Here is a 22,707-nt window from a genome sequence, read left to right on the forward strand (position 1 = left end):
GATGAAGATATAATGCTTCCTAACTCCTAAGTATAATAAATAACCCGAGGGCGCAGACAGTTGCAGCGAGCTGGGCTTCACTGGATCGAGGCGTAGTCTTTCCCCGTGCCTGCGGCATAACCAATTTCGTCCATACCGCTAAACAATAATAACCCCGGCCATCGTTTGCCACCTAGACAATTTCCGTTTGAAAAACAACCACAGGGTTTGATTTAGACCAAGATTGTATACTTCAGAGTGCAATCGACAGGAATTTTGATGTGGCCCTCTACGAGTTTAGTGTATAAAATGGCCCTTTTCCATGGCGCTCTGGCAGTCTGGCACGCGACTGTGTGATGGAAGATGAACAGCGAGACACGTCCACGTCTCCACATACTGTACTGCTCTGCATGCACTGATGCACGTACGTATACGCGTGCGGTAGGTCTGCATATCATGTCGTGCATGCACGCCGCACGTACGGGAAAGAGACGACTCACCCTGGTGCTTACTTTGGTGCGCAGGGTCAATTCTAGATGCCGGCCTCGGCCTGCCTGCATGGCTCACGGCTGGATACATACACGCACACCAGGCAGGCCAGCCAGCACGACGAGTGCTGTAACGCAAAGTAGCAGTAGTACGCGTACGAGTAGTCGCGTAGCTGCGTAGGCGCTATGGCCGCACACCCTACCCATGGAGTAGCGCCATGCAACAATGGCAGACCGCAGACGCACGCACGCACGCAGCGCGCATGCACTGGCTCGAAGCCTTCATCGATCCTGCGCCCGCGGGCTCTTGTCTCCGCCTCATAAATGGACGGGTTGGAGACTTGGAGCCTTCTCCTTGTTCTCACATGCAACGCATGGGGGTGCACGTATGCATGCATGCACGCTGGAGAGAGCTCAGCTGAGCATGCTCTGTCATTCTCTCTCTGCCGCTCCGAGCGTCGCCGCCGCGCACGGGGAACCGCGAAGGGGAAGGAGGGACAAGAAGATCGGGGCTTTGTCCCCATGCACGATCCGAGGGCCGAAAGGTGTTATGCCCATCTCTGGCAAAATGCTCTCTCTTCTATATCCTGCCTAGCTACGACGGGCAGCAGATCAACCCCGAAGCTCTCCGTACCCCGCTAACTGCACACTTCCGCATTTCTCTTGCCGCAGGCAAATATGCATGCGTGGCTAGCTCCTCCTTCAACTCCGGTGAGCATTGGTCCGGATGCTGGCGAATACCCTACCAATTTTTGGCCCTGACTAGATATTTGGAGTTTCTTTACATGGCTAGTTGTTAGGGCATCTACAACACCGTGCTGCAACACTCGCATTCGGACCGATATGTTCGGATGTTTTTTTTGCTATCCAACATGTGTCACATTTGTCCGCGGACAAGTTCTCTTGTCCAAATTCTGGCAAACCGACATTAAAGCTTGCAAAGGTATGCGGGCGTCCCGACCTCCGCCACGTACCCGTTCAACTATGCGGTCCCACCCAAAAGCCTCTTCGGTGCTCCACTTCTCTCTCCCAGGTGACTTCTCGACTGTACCTCCGGGAAGAGGCACCGCATTCATGCCGGTCCAGAGCGAACGTGACCGGTCTAAAGCATGTCGAACATTGAAGGAGCACGCCAGCCGGGAGTGTCACTTGCGTCATGTCCACTCGCTCGCTCTCCATGCCACGTTCAATGCAGGCTCAGAGCGACGCGTACGTTAGCTTGCTCTTCGCGCCATGTTCAATGCCGGCTTAGATCGACGCAACCGGGCTGGGAGATGGGATGACTTCCTGCTGCATTGAAGCCGGCCGCCCATCCGTTCACCTGCCTAGCTTTGAACAGTCGAGGTGGCCGAAAAACCCACTCCGCGCGCCAACATTCAAACCGTCGCTTGGCTTGGCCGGTGACCGCTATATAATCGCAGCCGCGCACGACACAAATAGCACCACCTCCTCTTGTCCTCCATCCACGACCGCCGTCACACCTCCACTCCGCTTCCTCCTCCTTCCAAGACAACCGTTGGTGCATTGACGGCGAGCGGCAACGACATGTTCAAGCGACCTCATCAGCATAGAAGCACAAGATGGTCGCCCTCACAAACGGTCGGCAGCCCCAGCTTCTACGACGCATAGAGGTCGGACTGCCTCCAAGCTCGTGGGAGGACAACGACCGAATGATGGAGGAGGTGTCCGACAACGAGCCCGCGCCGGTTGCCGGCTGCACCATGGCACAAGTGCAGGTGCACTTCAAGGCCGTCAGGGTGGACGAGGAGGAGCCTACCCATGGTCTCCTTGTTTTGGCTGTTGTAAGAGGAGCAGCGGTACAACATGTAGCTCCTCGAGCGGCACCGGCTCACGGAGGGACAGATCGACAACGAGAAGGCGAATGAGGATGTCGTCGCGGCCATAGTCACGGAAAATCTAACATTTGTGGATGACCAGTGGGCGCTATACGAGTCCAAGTGCAGCACCCGCGCCATCCGTGATGAGTGGTTATGGCTGCGCATCATGGAAGCAGAGCGCAATGCCTTGTTCGAGAGATCACGGAAGGGGACACTTGCAATGTCGGAAGCTCCGCATCGTTAGCGCCACCTGCAACGACCATGAGGCCGGTCCATCGACGTCTATCGTGGACCTCTCCTCGACCGACAATGTCTACAGCCATGTGGCGTAGTCCGGCAAGAGTAGGACGTGGGAGACAGAACCATCTGCATCCGGGAAAGCCACGACAAGCGAAAACTTGGATTAGGATACCTTTTGCTATGTTAGAAATGCCATGTCTTCTTTTTGAAAGAAATATGTTGAACTTTTCATGAATTTCGTTTGGTTTAAATGACAATTGTCTGTTTACATAAAATTCGTTCGGTTTGTAAACCTCACATTTGTAATATGTGCAGATGTTTCAGGCACGGAGTTGAATGGTCGTCTCCTGTATCTATGTCATGGAAGAATAGGGAGTCCGATCTGGAATACGACATTGGAGTTGCCCTTAATGTTTTATTTTGCCAACACACTATTTGGCGACTCTAAATCATTTTTGTAGTCTATATTACACGCAAGAGTAAAAAATGGGAGACAGGGGGTGTTGGCAACTGCCGGGGAGACATTGTGATAACGCACAAGTTGGCGGCACCAGCCCGATGACCTCCATGATGCGCCATGAGAAGCGGTGGGTATTGGATGGCCACCCGAATGAGGAGTGGAGCATCTTGAAATGGCAAAGAAGTCTAGGAGAGAGATCATCTACCGGGTGTGGGATCCAGAGGGGTGTTTAAGGCTCCTTCGGCAAAAGCGGTTGAGTTCTTCAATTTGGATATGGATACGTTAGATTTGAAAGGCGTGAGGACTATGAATCCTGGTGTGATAGTTGGGGCAGGGATCTTGGACCCTTATTCATCCCTTTCATCCAAGAATCTGTGAGTATTGGCGATATGTTAGTGGCAAATTCTTCGTGGTTTACTGCCAGTTTGAACAAGAGAGGACTGGTTGATGAGGTGCCTCTCACGGATATTAATCTGGGAGTGAATGGCACTGATTTGTGGGCGAATTCTAGGGAAGGAGATGCTTATTTAACCAAGGGGGTCAAGGATCTTTGCTTCACTCTACAATGTTGTATCCCATGTCTTTCTTGTGCCCTCCTCATGTGTTTTTGGGGCCGATGGCGAGTGAGGGGCCCCTAGATGTCCATGTGGAGCTAGTCTCCACCAACGCAATTGGGGATCCAGGGTGAGAGGATCAAGATGGACCTAGAGGAGGTAAATAGGTACAACTACTATTTATAATTGATCGTTAACAAGTTTAGGAACCGCAGAACATAAAGGCGAGCCTAAACAATTACTGCGGTGAGATAAGCAGTACTCCAATTAATGAGTTCATCAAGTTATAGTGAATGCAAGGCCAAACGGCCAAAGTAAACCACAAAACATGAAGAAGAGGATGCATCCCAATGTTCACTTGCTTGGAGGGAAAGTAGTCACCAATGGAGGGTTCGGTTACCACGACAGTTCACCCTTTTCCTCTTGAGATATCACAACGAATGTGATTCAAACCCACTAGTGGTAGACCTTGAGGTCGCCTCTGATACATCTCCGGCGTATCTATAATTTATGAAGTATTTGTGCTATATTTAAATCAGTTATATATGATTTTTTGTGCACTTTTATATTATTTTTATGCACTAACCTATTAATCTAGTGTCCAGTGCTTGTTCCCGTTTATTTCTTGTTTCTGGTTTCGCAAAAAAATCATTATCTAGGAAGGTCCAAATATGATGCCAATTTTTGGCGATTTTTCCGACACCAGAAGGAACCCTAGAATCTTCGGGAGCTGACCAGACAAGCTATGAGGGCCCCACATGGCCTGGGGGTAGGTCGTGCCACTTGCCCATGCCCTCCCTCGAGCCTCTATTTTCCCTAATCTCTTGCCAATAAGTTCACATATATTCCAAAACCCTTGGAGGGAGACCCGAAATTTTTTTATAGCCGCCACAAGCCTCTATTCTGAAGCGATCTCATCTGGAGCCCTTTTTCGGTGCCCTGCCAGAGGGGGAAGCCACCACGGGAGGCCTCTTCATCAACCTTGCTGCCTCCATGGTGTTGTATGAGTAGTTCATCCTCGGGACTGAGGGTTTGTAACGGTAGATATGTGTTTGATATCTCTATCCCATGCTCTTGATGGATTCCAATCTTGATTGTATTGCGAGTTTTGTTAATACAGTTGAATCTTATGGTGTACTTCCCTCTCTATTCTGTTAGTGGTCAATTGATCTTGCTCTTTGAAGTTTCTTTATGTTAGATTGAGTACTTTGGATTCGAGATTGCATGATGCATGTCTAGTATTAACTTGCGGATACCCGTGGTGACATTGGGTAATCTATGCATTAAGGTTGAACAATGTGTGCCATATGGTGTTGTTGTAGTATGATCTCTCGATCTACCTGTGACACTTTGTGGGACGTTCAAAACATTGATTGGAAAGACAACTTTGAGATGGTTTTGCTACCTACGTGATTTCATCCTACTTTATTCGATAGAATTGAAAATTTGGAGTGATTCTTTGTTGCACTTTGAGGGATTATCATGTGGTTCAACTGTGTTAATGGTGTTTTTTAGCAGTAACCACACATTGCGTTAAACATGGAGTTTACAACGTGAACAGACGTGAAAACAATACAAGACCATCACAAAGGTCAGTGACATGAAACATTGCCGAAAGCACCCCAAAGTAATAAAATGTAAACTCTGGCCCTTAGAATCTTTCCCGCCTTGCCTAATCGTTGCCCACCATCGGTCACCGGTGTCGTCGGAGCACCATCGAGAACAGATGGGAGCATCCTTCATGCCCATATCTAGAAGAGAACCTTCACAGACAAACCTGCTTTTCAAGTCGATGAATCGGTTCACCCGAACGGTGAGACCGAGGCAATGTGGCACGTCGGTTGAGGATCATCCCCATGCCTACCAGATCGCGATGCCGACGTATTCATTCGACACGGATGAAGAACAATGTCGGCAATGCCTACCTACAACCACGCATCCCACTTGAATCCACCAAAACCTTCTACAAAGGTCGGGCTCACGGCCACCGAAGAAGACATTGAGCATTGACCAACAACACTTATACTCGATGGATCCAAAGACCACCGAGAAGACCTGGTCACCTACTCCTCGATGCCGCTGGTTGAAGCGCCGCCGATGTGGGAGAAGAGCAGATGCACATTATTCCGAGGACATGGTGCCGTCCTCACCACTGAAATGACGCCCAAGAGAAACTGGCCAACCCATCTAACCAGCGGGAGCAGAATCGTCAGGGTCCCTATCCCCATCGGTCGCTGGAGCTTTGGACACATGAGGCGAGGAACCATAGCCTCGACAATGGAGAAAGGGGGCAAAACATCGGCTCACAAATCTGTTGGAAACCGAGATTGCACTAGTGAAAATATGAACCCTAGGCCTTGTTCCCAAGCATTAAGACACCATTTTCACACATTTTTGTTACTTGTTACCTTGCTGTTTTTATTTCTTCAGATTACAAAAATCTATTTCTACCATCCATATTACACATCTAGCGTCACCTCTTCAATGAACAAGTGCACCTATACAACTGACAATTGTATTGGGTGACTTGGGGACACAAGAGATTACTTGTATTTGATTGCAGGATTGTTTGGGATCGAACCATCTTCATCCTACGCCTCCCATGGATTGATAAACCTTAGGTCATCCACTTGAGGGATATTTCCAGCAGTCTACTACTTGTGAACTGCATTGGGATTTCCCCGAAGAGGAGAGGATGATGCAGCACAGTAGAGATAAGTATTTCCCTCAGTTAAGAACCAAGGTTATCAATCCAGTAGAAGGACCTAGCAACAACTCGTTAGCAGCACCTGCACACAATAAACAAATCCTTACAACCCAACGCAAACAAGGGGTTGTCAATCCCTGGACGGTTACGAGCAAGATTAAATTGTATGGTATTTGATAGATAGATAGAACAAAAATACAAAATAAAATAAATAAAATAAAAACACAACAATGTATTTTTGTCTTTTATATATGATAAAGATAGACCCGGGGGCCATAGTTTTCACTAGAGGCTTCTCTCTTGAAAGTAGCATACGGTAAACAAATTAGTGTTGGGAAATTGATAGAAAAGCAAATAATTATGACGATATCCAAGGCAATGATCATATATAGGCATCATGTCGGAGACAAGTAGACCGAAACGATTATGCATCTACTACTATTTCTCCACACATCAACAGCTATCCAGCGTGCATCTAGTGTATTAAGTTCATGAAAAATGGAGTAACGCCTTAAGCAAGATGACATGATGTAGACAAGATAAACTTATGTATGAATAAACCCCATATTTTTTACCATTAATAGCAACGATACATGCGTGTCCTGTCCCCTTCTGTCACTAGGATTGAGAACCACAAGATCGAACCCATTACAAAGCACCCCTCCCATTGCCAGATAAATCAATCTAGTTGGCCAAACCAAATCAATAAATCAGAGAGAAATACGAAGCTATATGAATCATGCATAAAAGAGTTCAGAGAAAACTCAAATAATATTCATGGATAGATCTGATCATAAACTCACAATTCATCGGGTCCCAACAAGTACACCGCCAAAAGTGATTGCATCAGATAGAACTCCAAGAACATCGAGGAGAACATTGTATTGAGGATCAAATAGAGAGAAGAAGCCATCTAGCTACTAACTATGGACCCGAAGGTCTGTGGTAAACTACTCACGCATCATCGGAAGGGCAGCAAGGATGATGTAGAGCCCCTCAGTGATCGAATCCCCCTCCGTCAGAGTGCCAAAAAAGGCCTCCAGATGGGATCTATTAAGAATAAGAACTTGCGGTGGTGGAAAAAGTATTGCGTGTACTCTTTTGTTGGTTTCACGATTTTAGAGAATTTATAGAGGCGGAGTTAGGTCAAACGGAGCCACATGGGCCCCACAAGCCACCAGGGCGCACCCACCCCCATGGGTCCTCCCTGGTGCCTCATAGGCCACTGCTCCACCTTCTCGTCCCCTCATGAAGCTTATAGGGCCTCTTATTGCCAAAAAAATCTCCAAACAGTTTCGTGGCATTTGGAAGCAAAAAACAGCAAATGGCACAGGGTACTAAGTTAATAGGTTAGTCCCAAAAAATTATATATAATTGCTTGAAAGTGTATATAAAACATCCAAGATTGATAATATAATAGCATGAAACAATAAAATCATAGATACGTTGGAGACATATCAAGCATCCCCAAGCTTATTTCATGCTCTCCTCAAGTAGTTAAATGATAAAAACAGAATTTTTGATATGGAATGCTACCTAACATATTCATCATATAGTATTTTCTTTTGTAGCATGGATATTTAGACTTGAATGATTCAAGCAATAGTCTATAATTTGACTTGAAGACATCAATACTCAGGCATACTAACAAGCAACCATGTCATTCAAAATATCAATGCTAAAGAAAGTTATCCCTATCCCATTATGCACAATCATTGATACATTCATGAAACACACTCAACATTAGCTAAATACAATGCAAAAGTATGACAATATTGCTCTCTAGTTGGTGCTTTATAAGAGAAGATGGAGACTCCAAATATTTTTTTTTGCATAAAAGTAAATAAATAGGCCCTTCGCAGAGGGAAGCAGAGATTTGCAGAGGTGCCAGAGTTCAAGGCTTAAATTGGGGATAATTATTTTTGAGAGTCATGCTTTTCCTGCCAACAAAAACGACCGAGAATTCCCGATATCTTCCATGCTAAACAAATTATAGGCGGTTCCCAAACAGAAAATAAAGTTTATTTCCTTTGCACCATTCTTTCACAATCCATGGCTAGCCATATCCACAGGTGCCTTCCATACCAACACTTTCCAAGGAATTTATTATTATCATCATATTATTTTTCATTTCGGGACTAGGCATCCCTATTACCTGCCACACTCTCGTGCAATGACAAGTGAACAAACACTCATCATGAGAGTAAAATACCTAGCAAGGAAATTATTGGCCACCCCCTATCGCTTCATGAGTGGTACGGGCACACAAAATGGAAATCCATTTTGAAAAATTAGAGTTGGCACATGCAAATTTACTTGGAACGTTTTGTAAATACCGCATACAGGTAGGTATGGTGGACTCATTTGGCACAACTTTGGGTTTAAAGAGTTGGATGCACAAGTAGCATTCCCGCTTAGTACAAATGAAGGCTAGCAAATAGATTGAGAAGCGACCAACCAAAAAGCGAAAACGTTCATAAGCATCCACTAAAAATAACTAACACTGAATAATGCACCATAAGTAGGATATAACTTCGTTGCATAACTATTGAATCATGTGCATGCATATGGAATCACAAACCTTAACACCAATATTCTTATTAAAGCACAATTACTCACCTACATGACTCACATATTACTATCTCCATATCACAAAACTATTGCAAGGAATCAAGTTTATCATATCCAATGATCTATACGCAAGTTTTTATTATATCCCTCTTGGATATCCATCACTTTGGGACCAAATTCATATCTTGTGCAAATTACCATTGCTATTATCAATTCTCAAGAAGATATAAGTGAAGCATGAGAGTGCAAATATTTCTTCAAAATTTAATCTTATCAACTCTCAAATAATATATGTGAAGCATGAGAGTGTATGTATTTATTTAAAATATAACCACCGTCGTGCTCAAAAAGATATAAGTGAAGCACTAGAGCAACTGCCTAGCTCAAAACATTTAAGTGAAGCACATAGAGTATTCTAACAAATCATGATAAATGTGTGGCTCTCTTAGATAAGTGTGTCCGGCAAGGATGATTGTGACAAACTAAAAAGCAAATAAAGAAAAGATTCATATAATACATGACGCTCCAAGCAAAACTCGTGATATGTGACGAATAAAAATATAGCTCCAAGTAAAATTACTGATAGTTGGTAGAAGAAAGAGGGGATGCCTTCTGGGGCGTTCTCAAGCTTAGTTGCTTAGGAGTCCTTGAATATTAACTTGGGGTGCCTCAGGCATCCCCAAGCTTAGGCTCTTGCCACTCCTTATTCCTTCATTCATGGTGATCTCACCCAAAACATGGAAACTTCAATCTCACAAAACTCAACAAAAGCTCATGAGATCCGTTAGTATAATAAATCAAATCACTAGTTGAAGTACTGTTGCAAACCCATTCATATTTTATTTTTCATTATACCTACTGCATTCTAACTTCTCCATGGCTTATACCCCCCGATACAATCCATAGTTTCATCAAAACAAGCAAAACAATGCATCAAAAACAGAATCTTCGAAAACAGAACAGTCTGTAGTAATCTGAACAGTGACCATACTTTCGTAACTCCAAAAATTCTAAAAGATTAGGAAAACGTAAGAAATTTGTATATCACTCATGTGTAAGAAATTCAGAAATTTACCACGCTCCAGCAAATCACATTAATTCTGCTACTGGACGCAAAAGTTTATGTTTATGCACAAAATCAATGCAACTATCATCCAAATCATCCCAAAGGCTTTGCTTGGCACAAACACTAATTTAAACAGTGGGGCACAATCATAACAATAGCATAATTGTGTCCTTATTAAAAACAGAACAGAAACAAAAAATAGAAGATAACTATTGGGTTGCCTCCCAACTAGCGCTATAGTTTTATGCCGCTAGCTAGGCATAATGCATAGTTTCAAGTGTTGTCATCTTTGGTTTTAGTTCCGTAGGTGACCATCATAATTAACTCATATGGTGGCTTGATTCTCTAGGGAAGTGTTCCATACCCTTCTTTAACGAAAACTGAAATTTAATATTCCCTTCTTTCATGTCAATAACGGCACCTATAGTTCGTAAGAATGGTCTACCAAGTATTGTGGGGCAACACGGATTGCAATAAATGTCAAGTACAATAAAATCAACTGGCACATAGTTTCGATTTTCAAGAATAAGAACATCATTAATTCTACCCAAAGTCTTTTTAATTGTGAATCCGGCAAGTGCAAATTAGCAGAGCATTCATCCATATTGGTAAAACCTAGCACCTCACATAGAAATTTTGGAATTGTGGAAACACTAGCACCCAAATCACATGAAGCATTGCACGCATAATTTTTAATCACGACTTTAATGGTGGGTTCCCATTCATCATATAATTTTCTAGGAATTGAAATATCTAATTCTAGCTTTTCTTCTAAAGCTTTCATCATCGCTTCTACAATATGTTTAGTAAAAGCCTTATTTTGTTCATAAGCATTGGATACACTCAATCAAAGAACAACTATCATAATTAAAGTCTTTGTAATCCAAGAAAGTGGGCACATCACTAGTTAAAGTTTTTACCTCTCCAAACCCACTTTTATCAAATTTTTCATTAAGATTTCCACCCTCCGAATTATGGGGACGCCTTCTAGCTAAAGTTGACTCTTCTTAAGCCCCCTTTTAATCAAGTTTTATATTGATAAACAAGGAATCAATAGATGAAACACCAATCATTTTAATATCCTCATCATTACTACGATAGAAATCGGGAGGAATTGCTTTTTCTAAAAATTCCTGTTTAGCTCTAAGCATAGCTGTTCTTTTCTTACTCTCATCCATGGAGGCATATAAAGCTTTAATTGATTCATTAATATCAATCTTGGGTGGCAAATTTTAGCTTTAAGATTTTCCACATCATGAATAATTCTATCAATGCTCCTAGACATATCATCAAGTTTACTCAATTTTTCTTCTATCGTAGTGTTGAAAACTTTTTGAGCATTAATAAATTCTTTAATATTACTTGCAAGATCAGAGGGCACCCTATTATTATTATTATAAGAATTACCATAGGAATTTCCATAATTATTAGAGGAATTTCCAGGAAACGGCCTAGGATTAAAGTTACCTCTATAAGCATTACTAGTAAAATTGTTTCGTGAGACAAAATTCACATCTACGGGATCATTATTTTGATCAATAATGGTGGGAGAAGGCAGATTATTAGGATCAATAGGAGCATTTTTACTAGCAACCAATTTCATAAGTGCATCAACTTTATCACTCAAAGTACTAATTTCTTCAACAGAATTCACTCTTTTACTAGTAGGAGCTCTTTCAGTATGCCATTGTGAATAATTTGCCATAATATTTTCAAGGAATTTAGTAGTTTCACCCAATGTAATCTCCATAAAAGTACCACCCGCGGTGGAATCTAAAATATTTGTAGAAACAAAATATAACCCCTCATAATTTTTTTATATGATCATCCACAAATTTAAACCATGAGTAGGGCAATTTCTTATCATTAATTTCATCCTTTCCCAAGATTGGGCAACATGTTCCTGCTCAAGTTGCTTGAAATTAAGAGTCTGATTTCTAATGGAAATAATTTTCGTGGGAGGCAAAATTTTAGTAATAAAAGCATCTTTGGACCTATCCCAAGAATGAATACTATTTCGTGGCAAAGATGAAAACAAAAATTTGCACGATCCCGCAATGAGTACGGGAATAATTTTAATTTCACAATATCATTATCCACATATTTTTTATTTTGCATATCACACAATTCTACGAAAGTGTTAAGATGGGATGCAACATCTTCATTAGGACTACCAGAAGATGTGTTTGTTGGTATCCGATTAATTATTGTTTTATGATCATATTATTCACTGTATTATTTTGAATCCTGAGGTTTCTTTGTTGCACATTTTTATAGCCTTTTATTTTTCTTCGATCTATCCGTCTAAATTGGCCAAGTTTGATTGATTTATCTTCAACAAGAGGCCAGTAACAATAAGGCCAAGGGCACGTATTGTATTTTATTACTCTTATTTCTATCTTCTATCTTGCACACTTCATTCTTTTTTGTCAATTGTTCTTTTTCTTGCATGTAGGCTTATGTATTTATACGTATTGCAAGATTTCTATCCTTGTGGATATTGTTGTAGATGTCAATCTCTTGGAAAATGCTTTAATGTTTGTCTATCCTCTATTTTGCAAGAAATCATTTTCTCATAGAGTGTATACATACTGATTATACTCTTGTCTTTGCATCATGTATATATCACATGTATTATCTGTTGCTATATGTACTTTCTTAGTACGATGTGCATATCTTTTGATATGATGCATTCCACCAGGATCTATGTGTTATAGAAGAGTTCGTCATAAACCTAATGTATCATGAATTTGCATTGAAGCACAAATTTTAAATAATTCACAAATTTAGGGGAGAAATTGTAGACCATGTGATTCTCAAAGCATCGTTGTTATCATAATTATATCTTTTGTTGAATCTTCGATCTGTGTTGTCATCAATTACCAAAAAGGGGGAATTGAAAGTGCATCTAATTCCTTAGGTGGATTTTGGTAATTAATGTCAACATATCTCAAGAAACTAATGCCTTGATGACCCACAAGTATAGTGGATCAATCTTAGTCCTTTCGAGAAGTAAGAGTGACGAAACCAACAAGGAGCAGAAGGAATTGATAAGCGGTTTCAGCAAGGTAATCTTTGGAAGTGCTGTAAATTAGTAGTAACAGATAGTTGCATATATATCAAGTAATAAGTAACCAAAGTAACAAGGTGCAGCAAAGTGGACCAATCCTTTTATCGCAAAGGACAAGCCGGAAGTACTTCTTATATTAAGCAAAGCATTCTCGAAAACACATGGGAATTCTCGTCTAGTCACGTTCATCATGTTTAGTTGATTCACGTTCACTACTTTGATAAATGGTTATGTGGGTAGATCAGTGCTAGGCTAATGTTCTTACTTGAACAATCAACCCACTTATTATTACCCCCTCTCAAATGCATCCGCAACTAAGAAAGAGGAATTAAGATAATTCTAACCATTGCATGAAACATATGGATCCAAATCAGCCCCTTGCAGAATAGCGCATAAACTCGGGTTTAAGCTTATTTCACTCTTGCAACCCATCATCTACTTACTACTCCACAATTCCTTCCCCTAGGGCCAAGCATGGTAATGTGTTGTGTAGTCGACGTTCACAAGAACTACTACAGGATGAAAAACTTACACTTCATCAAAATATTGAACGAATACCAACTTGACATGACTACTTATAACAAGACTTCTCCCATGTCCTCAAGAACAAATAGAACTACTCACAAATCATATTCATGTTCATGATCATAGGAGAATAATATGTGATCAACAATCTAAACATATGATCTTCCACCAAATAAACCAACTAGCATCAACTACAAGATGTAAGCAACGCTACTAGCAACCCACATGTACCAATCAGAGGTTTTGAGACAAAGATTAAATACGAGAGATGAACTAGGGTTCGAGATGAGATGGTGATGGTTAAGATGTTGATGGAGATGCGTCCTCCCATGATGCAAGGAACGTTGGTGACGACGAAGGCTTCGATTTCCCCTTCCCAGAGGGAAGTACCCTTGGCGGAATTGCTCCCCTGGAGAGAAAACGCGATCCTGCCCAGGTTCCGCCTCGAGACGTTGGCGCTTCATCCCGGAATTCTTCTGTTGCTTTTTTTTCTTGGGCAAATGGTTCATATAGGAGAAGGAGGGCCACTAAGGCCTGCTGGTGGGCCCACAAGCTCACATGGCGTGCCCAAGGGCGCGCCACCTGAGCTTGTGGCTCACTGGTGGGGCCCCTGATGGTGATTCTTCTTCCGGTATTTTTATTTATTACAGAATAAATCTCCATAAATTTTCAGGTCATTTGGAGCTCCGGAGAATGGCTCTCTTTTGTAGCTCTTTTTAGGTCCAGAATTCCAGTTGTCGACAATTTCCCTCTCCATGTATATCTTGCATAATAAGAGAGAAAAGGCATTAGATTGCATCATAAAGTGAAATATTGATATAAAACACTACATATAATAGTAAGGAAACATGCTACCAAATGGACTCATCATGCCTCCTAAAAGTTATTTCAGGAATCGTTCCTTGCTTATGCAACAATGGAGTGGAAGGTGACCCCTACAAATTACATCAAGACAAGTGTCGCCATAGGATTACTCTTTTTGATTTTAGTGGTCCAAAATCACACTGACTCGTTAGGCATGCCAATACTATCAAAAGAGAATGAGGACGTGCAAGGTAATGAGTTTCTTAATTCATGTGCTTAAATATCATACTCCAAAACTCCTCAGATTCCTTCAATGATTCCAATATATCTATGCAATGCCATCACTTCAGAGCATCTGAGCTCTTCCTATCTGAATCGCGATGCCACTCAGTGAGATATAGTCATTTCAAACCCTAGCCATTCAGAGCCTCCAAGTTTTCCACTTGGAATCACCAAAGCATCTGGCAAACCTTCTATTATCGCATCAAAATTGTAGCAGCAAACCATTTAGAATTTCTGAAGCCATAACTGAGAGAGTGCCACTGACCAAGTGTAAGTCTTGGATCTTCTGAATGTATTTTGGTTTGACCTTCCGATTCGTCTGAAAGTAGCTACTTTGTTGATATCAGAGCTTCTGAGCTAACCAGTTTGAAGGTTCCGAGCTTTGTAATAAAGTTGGCAGCAACCAAAGTTTTGGGCCCTACTAATTATATCCCACCTATCCCATCTATTCAATCAAAAGAAACTCCATTCCCATCATATGTTCTAAGAGTGTACCCCACCTCCTTTTCCTATTTTAAAGGGCTTTCGACTCGAACCATCCAATCAATCCATTTGTGATCTAATCCCCTCTTGCTTTCCACTCCTTTTGCAATCCAATATCCAAATCTTGAAAGAATTTGGGTGTTCGCGAGATTATACTTTGAGGAACAAGAGCAACATATTCATCACCAAGGACCCTCTATGTTGTTAGTTTTGGAGGTTGTGCGCCTCCTAGATTAGCCAGGTGTGCTTGGAAGTATTCAAGTTTGTTAAGAAGCCAAGGAGTTTGTAAGGGCTTGGAGATTGCCTACTTCGTGGAGATCTACCTTAGTGAGGCTAGTTGTTCGTGGGCGTAATCCATGAAGGAATAGGTTTGTGCCTCCTTCATGGACCCTTCGTGGGTGAGTGTCCTTCGGATCATTCATTTCTCAAATCTCTCAGCCGAGATCCTTGTGATCTTAGAACCTTCGTAAGTCAAAACCTCCATCAACATGGATGTAAGATAGCGTCAACTATCCAAACCATGGGAAAAAACTTCACCAAGCCAACATATGATTGCGTATCTCTAACTCTACTTATTTACTTTCACTTGTCTCTATATTCCACTGCCCATATTCTTGTAAACTAGCATGTGTAAGGTGCTTTATAGACTACTATATAAGCAAAGAATTGCCAAGGAAATTAAAATATGGGAAAATATTCCATATTTGCGTTAGTAGTCTATTCACCCTCCCTCTAGACGTACTTATCGATCCAACAACAAGTTTTTCAGTACAAACTTGTCCTCTATGCTTTATAAAGGCAAGGATGGAAAAGTATTAGATTAATATGTTGGTGATTCGTTCTATTATGGTCCTTGGACCATTTGGGTTCCTAAGGTTCTTGTTACTAACATGAGAGGTCCCATTCATAAATGGGTACTAAAAACCAACACATGACTCTCTTTGTAGGATTATGGCTCTGGTGAAAATCAATGGGTCCTCAATTTTGGATGCACCAATCATATGTCCGAAGATATGACATGTTCGTTCAATTCATTGGTGATCTTAGTTCTTACTCCAACGTCGTCTTTGGTGCCGAGACAAAGGGAAAGGTACTTGGAAAGGGCAAGATAGCCATCACTGATGACTCACAAGTGTACGTGATCAATCTTAGTCCTTTCGATAAGTAAGAGTGTCGAAGCCAATGAGGAGCAGAAGGAAATGATAAGCGGTTTTCAGCAAAGTAGTCTCTACAAGTACTGAAAGTAGCGGTAACAAGTTGTTAGATAGCAAGATAATTCGTAGCGAGTAACAAGTGACAATTGTAACAAACTGCAGCAAGATGTCCCAATCCCTTTTATAGCAAAGGACAAGTCGGAAAATTATCTTATATTAAACAAAGCATTCTCGAGGACGCATGTGAATTCTAGTCTAGTCACATTCATTATGTTTAGTTGATTCGCGTTCACTACTTAGATAATTTGATATGTGGGTGGACCGTTGCTAGCTAGGGTGTTGTTCTTACTTGAAAAACCAACCCTCTTGATTGCTCCCTCTCGCAAGCATCCTCAACTACGAAATAAGAATTAAGATAAATCTAACCTAGCATGAAACATATGGATCCAAATCAGCCCCTTAAAGAATAACTCATAAACTAGGGTTTAATATTCTGTCAATCTGGCAACCCATCATCTACTTATTACAACCCAATGCATTACACTAGGACCAAACATGATGAAGTTTTATGTAGTCGACATTCACACGACAACTAGAGGAAGAACAACATATATATTATCAAAATATTAAACGAATACTAACTTCATATAATTAGTTATAACAAGACTTCTCTGATGTCCTCAAGAACGAAAGTAACTACTCACAAATCATATTCATGTTCAAGATCAGAGGTGTATTAAATATGCTTAAGGATGTGAACATATAATCTTCCACCAAATAAACAAACTAGCATCAACTACAAGGTGTAGTCAACACTACTGGCAACCCACATGTACCAATATGAGGTTTTGAGACAAAGATCGAAAATAGGAGATGAACTAGGGTTTGAGATGAGATGGTGCTGGTGAAGATGTTGATGAAGATTGGTCCTCCCATGATGATAGGTTCGTTGGTGATGTGGCTTCGATTTCCCCCTCCCGCGAAGAAGTATCCTCGGGAGAATCGCTCCGCCAGAGAGAAAAAGTGCTCCTGCCCAGGTTTTGCCTCGAGAGAAAACATATTCTCTTGATTTCTTCTATAGAAAATGGCATCATATAGGAGAAGGGGGCCATGGAGGCCTGCTGGTGGGCCCACAAGCTCACCTATCACACCCTAGGGGGCGCCACCTAAGCTTGTGGCTCACTGGTGGGGCCCCTACTGATGATTCTTCTTCTAGTATCTTTTACTAATTACAAAATATTTCTCCCTAAATATTCAGATCATTTGGAGCTCCAGAGAATAGCTGTTTCTACATGAGCTTTTTTGGGTCCAGAATTCCAGCTGCCGGCAATTTCCGTCTTCATGTGAAACTTGCAAAAGATAGAGAGAAAAAGCATTAGAACTATATTATAAAGTGAAATAGTGAACCAAAACATAATAAATAATAGTAGGAAAGATGATGCAAAATGGATGTATCAAGTACGCCAAGCTTAGATCTCGCTTGCCCTCAAGCGAATGCCGATCTAAATAATAATGACCACATGTTTATAGAGAGAGGTGTCACTAGAAGCATCATATTTATTATTATAGCAGCAATGTATCATCATAAACCTCTCATGCTCAAGTAACAATTCATCCATAATGCTAAATTATAAAAGCATAAACTTTCTTGAGAACCAACAAACTATGCTCTTAGTCATTAAAACAATTGCAGTTCATCGTATTTCCAGAAAGAGTCTATGTAAGAGCTTTTGTTTAGCAAGTTCCACATAATCAATTATCATATAGTCTTCTATGATTGCTCGCACCCAAAGAATATTTTTGGAACAAATGTTTCAATCAGACACATAGGAAGATGGGGGTTTATTGTTTTCACATCCCAACTTAATTACCTCGGGGATAATGTTAACAATAATAAATCATGATTACCTACATCCAATTGGATATATGTGCTTGGATCTTTGCCTACCACACGATGCTTTCCAAGTGGAGAATAATTAGGAATTGATAAGGATGGACATTATTGACTCTTGCATAATAAAAACTGAAAAATAAAAAAGATTGGCTCTTCGCAGAGGGAAGCAGAGGTTGTCATGTGCTTTTTATTTGGATGTGCAAGCTCTTAATGCAAAGGAACGTCAATTTATATTGCCCCTTGTGATACTAACATCTATTATGCAATTTGTCGCTTTAATTACTTTACCATCAAAAGTTCGTACAAAGCTTATTTTCCCTTGCAATAAAAGATCATACATATACAGTACAAAAAAAGACACATGCGTGACATTTTGGGATGAACGAAAAAAATTCGGTCATGCTTATGACACTTCTATGATGATAATTGTGACAAAACCCGGTATCATCATAGATGTGGTGGGCTCCTACTTCTATGACAAAGAATCATGACAGAAAATGGACTTTTTGTCTTGGGCGGGCCGGAGACGCAGCTGCATGACATTCTTTGGGCCCTCCATGACGGAAAAAACCGTGGTAGAAGCGAGGGTGAGGAAAATATCGGGGAGTTCCCGGTTACGGTGGGTGGTCGGGGCCGAGCGATTCACGGAGGTTTGCGCGTTTCTCTCTACACGTACGCGCGTGTGTGCGAGGCGTTGCTCTCTAACTGAACCCGAACGAGGCGTTTGGCTCTAACTGAACCCGAGTGATTGCACTAGCTACGTTACTGAACCCCAATCGATCCCTTGCTGTTAACTGAACCTGAGTAATTCCTTCTCTACTGCTGCTAACTGAAGCCGATCGATGCTGCCTCTTGATGAACAGTGAGCGTTGTTGGGGGGGGGTGGATGAACAGTTCCCGGTGGGGGGGGTGGATGAACAGGACCCCGTGGTAGTAGAGGCCGTTGCCGCTGGATGAACAGGACCCCGATCGATCGAGCCGGTTGGGGCTGGATGAACAAGACCCCGTGGAGGGCTGGATGAACATGACCCCGTGGAGGGCTAGTTGAATAGTAGCCGGTGGAGGGCTGGATGAACAGTAGCCCGTGGAGGGGTGGTTGAATAGGACCCCATGGAGAGGGCTGGTTGAACAGTAGCCGGTGGAGGAGCGGTGGAGGCTGGATGAACAGGAGCCCGTGGATGAACAGTCGCAGGTGGAGGCTGGAGGAGATCGACGGTGGATGAACAGTAGCCCGTGGAGGTAGTCGGCGGTGGAGATGAACAGTATCCCGTGGAGTCCCATTTTGCGGTACGCCACACCCCTCCCGATGAATAGGACCCCCGTTTCGACCGTAGCGCTCCAATTCAAGTCTGTTTCCTCTGTTTTGTGGTACGCCACACCCCTCCCGATTGACAGGACCCCGTTTCGACCGTAGGAGGTCCAAGAGAAGTCTGTTTCCTTCATTTTGCCGTACGCCAGACCCCTCCCGATGAACAGGATCCCATTTCGACCGTGGCCGGTCGAACACAAGGCCGTTTCCTTTGTTCTGCGGTACGCCAGGCCTCGTTTCGGTCGGCTGTTCCGTGCAAGCCGGTTGGCTCCCGATGCACACGACGATGCAGTTTCTCCGTTCCGACCCAGCCATGTACATGATCCCTGGCCGTACGTATGCACGAGTAGGCGTTCGAGACCCCGACCGTATGTACGTACGTGGCCGTATTTTTTGGCATGTGGCTGTATGTACGTGTACACGGTTTAGACGGGACAGCCTGAACTGCTACGTGGGGAGCTCTACTATGACATGTGCGGCTACTTACTCGGCCACGGTTCATCGTTGCAGAGCGACCGATCGACCAGTATGTACGTACATGTTCGCGACAAGATAGACAACGGTACGTACGCTTCGACCGGGTGGGTCCCAGCTGTCAGGGAGGATAAGGACGCACTTCCTTGCGTGCGAAGATATAGCTGCTAGGTCCCAGCTGTTAGGGGGGAATCTTTTTTTTTGCCCGTAATAAGGACGCACTTCCTTGCGTGCGAAGATGTAGCTGGGGGTCCCAGCAGTCAGGGGGAGAAAACATTATTTTTTAGGGTAAAAAGGATGCAGTTGCATGCATGCGTCCATGGGCGTGGTGCGTCCCCACTGTCAGCCTCCCACGTACAGTCATCTTCCGATGACTCTCGTTTGTTGACCACGTTAACCACACCGTGCCGAGCGCACCAAGGTGATGTCTACTACGCAACTTTATTCTTGTAGACACGTGTTGGGCCTCCAAGCGCAGAGTTTTGTAGGACAGCAGCAATTTTCCCTCAAGTGGATGACCTAAGGTTTATCAATCCGTGAGAGGTGTAGGATGAAGATGCTCTCTCTCAAACGACCCTGCAACCAAATACAAGAAATCTCCTGTGTCCCCAACACACCCAATACAATGGCAAATTGTATAGGTGCACTAGTTCGGCGAAGAGATGGTGATAAAAGTGTAATATGGATCGTAGAAATATATTTTTATAATCTGAATAAATAAAAACAGCAAGGTAGCAAATAGTAAACGGGCACAAAAACGGTATTGCAATGCTTGAAAACAAGGCCCGGGGTTCGTACTTTTGCTAGTGCAATCTCTCAATAGTGCTAACATAGCTGGATCACATGATTATCCCTCAGAGTGCAATAAAGAATCACTCTCGAGTTACTATTAGTGGAGAACAAAAGATAGATACTGTTTGTAGGGTACGAAACCACCTCAAAGCTATTCTTTCCATTCGATCTATTCAAGAGTTCATACCAAAATAACACAAAGCTATTTTTTCCATTCGATCTATCCTAGAGTTCATACTAAAATAACACCAAACCAAATTCATATTCATAATACTCAATCCACAAAAGGAACTACAAGGGGACCCCAAAGTTTCCATCGGAGCAAAGATAATAAAAATGTGCATCAACCCCTATGCAAAGATTACCCCAATATCACCGGGGGAATCCGCAAGTTGAATGCCATAACATATATCAAGTGAATCAATAAGATACCCCAATGTCACCTCAAGTATTCATACCACAAGACATACATCATGTGTTCTCAAATCTGAACATTCAATCCGACATGACAAAACTTCAAAGGGTAAAGATTCAATTCATCACAATAAGAGTATAGAGGGGAGAAACATCATATGATCCATCTATGCTAACAAATCCCATGATATAGATCACGAGAGAGAGAGAGAGAGATTAAACACATAGCTACTGGTACAAACCCTCAACCCCGAGGGTGGACTACTCCCTCCTCATCGTGGTGGCCGCCGGGATGATGAAGATGGCCACCAGAGACGATTCCCCCCTCCAGCAGGATGGCCATCGTGGTGGCTACAGAGCCTTGCGGCGGTGGAACTTCTGATCTAGGTTAACGCCGATGGGTTTCGGAATATTTGGGAATTTATAGTGCAAAGAGGTTGTGCGGGAGGCCACCGAGGTGGGCACAACCCACCTGGGCGTGCCCTGGTGGGTTGTGCCCCCCTCGGGGCACCCCCCAGGTGCTTCTTTGGCCCACTGGTTGTCTTCTGGTCCATAAAAAATCTCCGTGGAGTTTCGTTGTTTTTGGACTCCGTTTGGTATTGATTTCATGCGATGTAAAAAACAAGCAAAAAATAGCAACTGGCACTGGGCACTGGGTCAATAGGTTAGTCCCAAAAAATGATATAAAGTTGCTATAAAATGATTGTAAAACATCCAAGAATGATAAAATAACAGCATGAATACTTCATAAATTATAGATACGTTGGAGACGTATCAGCATCCCCAAGCTTAATTCCTACTCGTCCTCGAGTAGGTAAATGCTAAAAGAAATAATTTATGAAGTGTGAATGCTAGCAAAGTGCATAAGTTTGATCAATGATAATTTCAATCACTTCTCCTAGCATCATAACAGCAATTCTTTCTTATAGAACTTCTCATGTTATAGTGGCAACCAATTCACATGTTAAGGTTCAAACAATGAGCTCTCTTGAAACTCAACAACCTATATTCTTAGTCACCAAGCAATTGCAATTCAACTTATTCAACAGAGTTTAAGTAAGAGCTCCACATACTCAACCATCATATAGTCTTCTATGATTGCTAACACTCACCGCATACACATGAGCAAAACGTTTCAACCGGACACATAGAAAGATAGGGGCTTATTGTTTTGCCTCCCAACATATTCACCTCAAGGGTGATGTCAACAATAATAACTCATGCTAGCCATATTCAACTGGACATATGTGCCTAGATCTTTCCTCACCACATGATGCTTGCCAAAAGAGAAAAAATAAAAAGGAATAGAGAGAATAACTTTGAATCTTTGCATAAAAATAAATACTGAAAAGTAAAAGATAGGCCCTTCGCAGAGGGAAGCAGAGGTTACCATGCACTTATTTGTTTGTATGCTCAACCCCCTAGTGCAAGAGAACGTCACGTTGTATTGCCCCTTATGATAGCAACCTTTATTATGCAGTCCATCGCTTTTATTGCTTTGCCATCACAAGTTCGTACAACGCTCAATTTTCTCTTACACTAGATCTAACACTTTTAGAAGCAATTTTTATTGCCTTATTGCGCCGATGACAACTTACTTGAA

Source organism: Aegilops tauschii, chromosome 6 (assembly GCF_002575655.3).
Source record: "Aegilops tauschii subsp. strangulata cultivar AL8/78 chromosome 6, Aet v6.0, whole genome shotgun sequence".
Lineage (NCBI taxonomy): Eukaryota > Viridiplantae > Streptophyta > Magnoliopsida > Poales > Poaceae > Aegilops > Aegilops tauschii.